This window comes from Choloepus didactylus, chromosome 14 (assembly GCF_015220235.1).
Source record: "Choloepus didactylus isolate mChoDid1 chromosome 14, mChoDid1.pri, whole genome shotgun sequence".
NCBI lineage: Eukaryota > Metazoa > Chordata > Mammalia > Pilosa > Megalonychidae > Choloepus > Choloepus didactylus.
The window spans coordinates 88,549,317-88,555,316 of record NC_051320.1 but is presented as its reverse complement, the minus strand read 5'-3'; the positions used below and the strand labels follow the sequence as shown (position 1 = coordinate 88,555,316).

General features: G+C 56.6%; 1 protein-coding gene across 2 annotated transcripts in view; it reads left to right on the top strand.

Moving 5' to 3' along the window:
* Positions 1-1,625: 1,625 nt before the first annotated feature.
* NDRG1 (N-myc downstream regulated 1) overlaps positions 1,626-6,000 on the top strand; it is a 53,312-nt gene continuing 48,937 nt past the window's right edge. Inside the window, exon 1 of one of the 2 annotated variants that reach the window (XM_037802438.1) lies at positions 1,626-1,781. The gene's annotated coding sequence lies outside the window, so the exon portion shown is untranslated. The remainder of the gene's footprint in view (positions 1,782-6,000) is intronic. The other variant, XM_037802439.1, reaches the window with a different exon arrangement.

Sequence of the window (6,000 nt, the reverse complement as noted above, 5' to 3'; positions counted from 1 at the left end):
AACAGAGGTACTGGGATAGGATAAAAGAAAACTGTCCTTCCGACTGCTAGATCTGGAGGAGACAACCACATAGCTCCCAAGGATGCAAAGCTTTTGCTTGTCCTGTATCCCTAGTGCCTGGAAGAGTGACTGTGCATAGCAGGTGCTCAATAGAGAGTTACTGACTGAGAGAGCCCAGCTTAACCCTTTGGTTTTATGGATGGGGAAACCAAGTCTTAAAGCTCCTAGGCCGGGCCTCTGAGCGAAGGGGTTCTGCCTTTTCAGTCCTTTTTCTGGTGGTTGAAAACAAGGCCTGACTCACAGTGGCGGCTCAATAAGTATTTGTGGGGTGACAGAATAAATACACATTAGGGCCTCTGGATGCAAAGAAGAAAGCCAGGTCCTGGGCCTTCAGGAGCATGGACAGGGAAGACTGAGAGTCAGGAAGGGGTATCCCAGTCAGATCTGGGTGGCCACAGGCTCAGGGACAAATTCAGGGCTGGACTTGAGGGGGGACAAGGGCAGAGACTAAGATTTGGGTCACAGTCTTCACCCATGAAATGGTGCTTCCCTGGCCCTGTGGTTCTCAAACCTGGATGTACATTGGAACCAGCTGCAGAGCTCTGTAAAGGCCCCCATGGGAGTCTGAGTTAATTGGTCTAGGGTGGGGCTCTGGCATCCACCTGGTACAAGAACGTTCTACAGGGGATTCTAAGGTGCTGCCAGGGTTGAGAACTGCAGCTTCCTTTGGCCCAACAAGCACACACAAAGCGAGGCAGCAGAGAGTGAGAGTGCTAAGGTTAGCTAGAAATGGTGCTTGGCACCAGTTCTAGGAACTGGGAGAAGAAGGGGTCAGAATCTGCCCTTCTGGCCAGGGCTGATGGTGGACTGGAATAGAAAGCCAGGGCCTCAAGTGTGCTTGTGCTCAGGACTGGGAAGGGGAAGAGGGAAGGGGAGGAGCAGAGGCCCTCAAAAGGGGGTGGGCAAGATGGATGAGATTAGATGCCAGCAAGAATGCTAGTGAAGAGCCAGGCAACATGGAAGTGGCATGGAGTGAAAATCCAGGGAGCTGGTGGGCAGAAGCAAAGGAGGCAGTTGTGGGAAGGCAGATAAAAGGAGCTCAGTTGCTAGGACAGTGAGACCTGGAGGAAGGGCGGCGGGGGGGGGGGGGGGGGGGGGGGGGGTGGGGGGGGGATCGCCCAGAAGGGATGTCAGGGCGTGGCGCCATGGTACTCTCAGGAGAAGAAAGTGAGAAGTGAGCCGCCGCAGGGACCAACACGGACACACAGCGACCCCCGGGAGTCCACTTGCACATGTATGAGCGCCCGAATGCACGCACACACACACGCATACAGCCGCATTCTCCATGCACACGAGGGGTTCCGGCCTCCCGGGCGAGGGAGGGGGACGCAGAACCGAACCACAGCCCAGGCGCGGAGGCCCCTCCCCGCCGCGCCCCTACAAAGGCTTGCGCAACAGGCGGCGGCTCCTGCGGGCGTCCGGCGCGCTCGCCGCCCCAGCCCAGCCCAGCTCGGCGCGCAGGCCACGGCGGGAGTAGAGAGCGGGGAAGGGGTGGGTCCCCGCCGCGGGCAGGGCTCGGGAGGGTCGGGGAGGGGCGAGGAGCGGAGGGCGGGGCCGCGGCGCTTATAAAGCCGCCCTCGGCGGGGCGTAAACAAACCTCGCCTGGCTCCTCGCTCCCTCTGCGGAGCGCACGCCCATCCTCGCCGCTCGCCTTGGCCCCCGCTGGGCGCCGCGTCGCCAGCTAGGCACCAGCCCCGTTTGCCTCTCTCCTTCTGCCTTAGGTAAGTCCCACGCCTTCTTCCTCACGAGCACCACGAGGAGCTGAGAGGGGTCGCCTGTAGGGTGCTGCTAAAGCACCTGCTCCGCCCTGGATCCCGGAGCCAGCGCCCAGAGCGGGCATTGCACTGCCACGGTGGCGCGGGCGCGAGGAGAGGGCTTTGGGGTGTGGATTCCTCCAGGGTGGGAGTTTTGATCAGGGGAGAGGAGTAAAGAAAAGACAGGTCCCTGTTCACCTACCCCCAGCTGGGGAAGTGAGGTCCTGGGAGGAGGGGAAGAGGTGGAGCGTCGGCGGGCCGGGAACACCTGGATCGCGCTTCCGGGGTAGCCTCGCTGAGCCACAGCTGGCGCCGCTGGCCAGGGAGCGCGCTGGAAGTGGGCGTAGAAGGAGGCACGAGGTGTGTGTGTGTGTGTGTGTGTGTGTGTGTGTGTGTGTGTGTGTGTAAGGTTGTATCCCTGAAGTAGGGCGCCTGGGGAAGGGGAGATTGCGCGCGCTTTTGTAGACAGGAGTGAGAGGACCTGGAGAAGGGGTGTGGGTGTGTCTGGTCCCCAGACGGAGTGGTAAAGGGTGAGCATCTGGGGACAGGGGCGGATGCAGCCCCGAATCCGGGGTGGTGTGGTGTGATACGAGTGTATGTTGGGGTATGTTGGGGGAGGGTCCAGGGTGTGTCACAGCGGGTGTGACACGCGCTGGGAGCGAGTGTCCACGAGCGCCGCTGGGCAGGGTGCGACCCCCGAGGTGGCCCCGGGTTGGCGCTGTGGCGGCGCGCGAGGGGGCCTGGGCGAGAAGGGTCGCGCAGGCATCTGGCTGTGCAGGCTCTGGCTGCGGCGTGCGGGTGGCGTCATTTTCGCCTCCGCCCACCCCACCCCCACCTCCCAACCCCGCGCTTTCCTTCCCTCCACTGCTTCCCCGGCAGCTCTAGCGGGGAGAACAGCTGGAATTGCTCGGACATTCCCGGGAGATCTGCCGCTGTCTCTGATTCAGAGGAGACTCCCGGCAGGGCGTGTGGAATGGGGCCAACTCTGGGCTCCTGGGGAAAGAGGCTGTCACCGCCTCTGACAAATTGGTAGCTGAAGCTGGGGTTTAGCGGACAGTTTCCTTCCCCAACACCCCAGGGTCTGTTGCCCCTGCTGTTAGATGTGCCTGTGAGTCATGGGGCCGTGCGTAGGGTGCCTAGGGTGTGTCAGGGAAGTATGAGCTGCCTGGCAGCCTATCCAAGATGGAAATCTGGTTGGGGAAGGTCCTGGTTATATTGGGCCTTTGAGCAACCTTTTCCCACCATCCGCCTGGGCCCTTCTGTTTGTTGTGTTCCTTTAAGTTCCTGGAAAAGGAAATTCAGCCAGTGGCCACACCGGTGAGCTTTAGCCTCCCCATGATTTCCATCAGCCATCCTTAACTTGCCCCTAAGCCACCACAAATGAACATAATATCTAAATACACACTGCCTTCTTGCTATGGAACTGCACCTTCAAAGCCAGTCCCCCAGCCCTGGCGGCTCCTGGGCAGAAATTCTGAGTCTTTATTGAGTTTCATAAACATACATTGAAAGAGGTGAGACACAGAGTGGAAACCCCAGTACCTGCCTTCCAGGAGCTCACCTGGTAGGGGAGATGTGCAGGTGACAGTGCAGGTGGCATTGTGTGTGGGAAGTGCAGTGGCTGAGCAATCACCCCACCTGGAGGCAGATGGGGTGGGAGAGGTGGCCTGGAAGTGATGGGAATCTTCGGGTATAAGGAGAGGGACCTGGGTGCCCCTGACATCTGACTTCTTAGCTGGGTGGGCCCTTGTCTTTGCCCCTGCAAAGAGAGTGTGAACAAGGACTCTGTATCACCGTGTACGTGACACCTGGCCCCCCGGCCCGGGACCTGGTACTTAGGAGGAATGCAAATATATGCCAAATGACTTGAATGGCTTCCTCCCCTTCTGCCCCACTGCCCTCTGAATGAGCAGAGGCAGTTGACTGGGTGGAAGCCTTGGGTTTGTTTTCCAGGGAGACTTAGGAGCATCTGTTAGGGCTTCCTTTCCTAAGAGGAAGTTCTTCCGGAGCAGGAGGCAAAGCCAGGATCACTAACCTTTGGATGCATCATTTGAAATGGAATAAAAGACTCACCCATGGACGGGGTCCGACCTTTTCCCATTTTATGACAGGAAACTGAGGCCCAGGGGCAGGGAACACTGAACCCAGGGCGTGGCTGGAGCTGGAACCCTGCTCTATGGAGCCCCCTCTCCAGGCGTCTCCTGGGTGGGATCTAAGGTGGTTCCAGGTCTTGTTTTCTTCCTGTCTGTGGTTGGAGGAGCAAAAATTTGTTAGATCTTCATGAAGCTTCTGGTGAGGAAACTTTGGAAACAGAATATGGGTGGGTTTTTTGTTGTTGTTGTTTTGTTCTTTTGTTTTTGGAGAGAACCAGGTGCTCTTGAAAGACTGGCAAAACCAGCCGAGTGAGAAAGGGACAGAGGGCAGCAGCCGGCCTGGGTGGCCACGGCTGGCTTCGGGCTGTGCTCTCCAGATGGTCGGCAGATCTGATTGAGAGCTGTGAGCTGGAGCTCACCTCCGTCACCTGGGAAAGGACCTGGGAAGGATGGCATTGTGTGTTCTGAATGGCCTGAGGCTGCAGTTTTTCCTTGAGCCCCAACTTCAGAGAATCCCAGCCAAGGCGTGACTCAAAAGCCCAGGGGCCCTGTGCCCCAGGGAGGAAGCCAGGATGATAACTCAGCATCTCAGATTCCAGCAGGGAGGAGAAGCCTTTGGGGACAGGGAGCTGGGCCCAACTCACGCTTGCCAGGAGGGCAGAGGGAGGACAGCTGGCTCTCCACATAGCCCCTTCAATCCTCAAGAATTCTGCCTCGGCCGTGTTGGCTCCGTTGAATGAATGAATGAGGACCCTGAGCCAGGGCTACTTAAGGGACTTGCTTGGAGCCATGACAGCATGCTGGGGAGACGAGACATCAGGCTCATCTGGAAAGTGCAGAGAGACGGTCCAGAGCTCTGTGCCTCAGTTTCTTTGTCTGTAAAATGAGAATGGTAAATGCAGTCTCATTGGGATGTGTAAATATTAAACGAGTTACTCCACGTAAAGTACCTGGCACATGGGAGGCACCACATAAGTGTTGGTGAAAATAACACCCACAAAAAGACATCTTAAGCGATCTCCTTGGGAACCGGGATCAGGAGTCCTGTAACCTAACCGCACCCAGGCCAGTGAAAGTACCTGCATTGCTGAACCCCTGGTTTGCTTCCTGAGGTCCTTTCAGAAAGTTAAGCTATAGCAATAGTATCCAACAGGTTACCAAATCTAGCAGATTGCGTAGAAATGTCAATGAGAGCCTTGTCTGAAATGCAGATTTCCAGGTCCAATCTCTGCAGATTCTGATTTGGTCGACCTGGACTGGGCCAGGAATCTGCATTGTTTAAAAGCTCCCCACACATCATTTTGGCCCAGAATGATGAAAAAGGGGAGAAAGGAAGGGGGCAACCACCCAGCACATACCTTCTTGGTCCCCCCTTTTGGCCCCAGAGTCTGGAGATTCATGGATGCCTTGTAGTTTCTGGGCATTGCTTCATTCAAATGAGATAAGAAACAGTCTTCCCACTTTGCAGGTCAGAAAACTGAGGCTCTGGAAGTTAACTTGCTTGTCCAGAATCAAGCAAGTGGGGTCCTGGTCGAGGTGAGCCACCCTGGACCTTTCCAGGATTGCCAGTCGAGGCAGCCCAGACTCTTCTGAATCCTTCTGTAGGAGATGGCCTTGGTTTCCTGGATTCACCTGAGGTTGCCATTCCTGGCTCCCACCTGGGCAGTTCTGGTCCAAGGTCTTTCTCTTTAAGTTCAGAGACAGAGAATTTGGCCCCTGGGAAGCTGATGGGGAGGCTGGTTTGACACAACAGCATAGGAATAAAATCCGGTTCCGTAGACAAGTTTCTCTTTGACCCATGGTCCGTGACCTTTCCCGTCTCACGTTTATCGAGGACCTGCCCACCTGCTGTGGACTTGGCCTCTAGGCTTTTTCCGTCCAGCAGGATGTTCTTCCAGCTGAGCCAGTAGGAAGTTGGGCTGAGTAATAATCTGTGGAACTTGAATGTTCTGCTCCGGAGTTTGTATTTCCTTTTATAAGTCCCCTCTCTGTACAAGTGCACATTGCAAACCCATAGAAAAGCTCTGCTTGGAGGGAGGTGGGGCAGGGGCCAGATCTCCATCCCACTTACCCATCTCCCTGACTCTACCCCT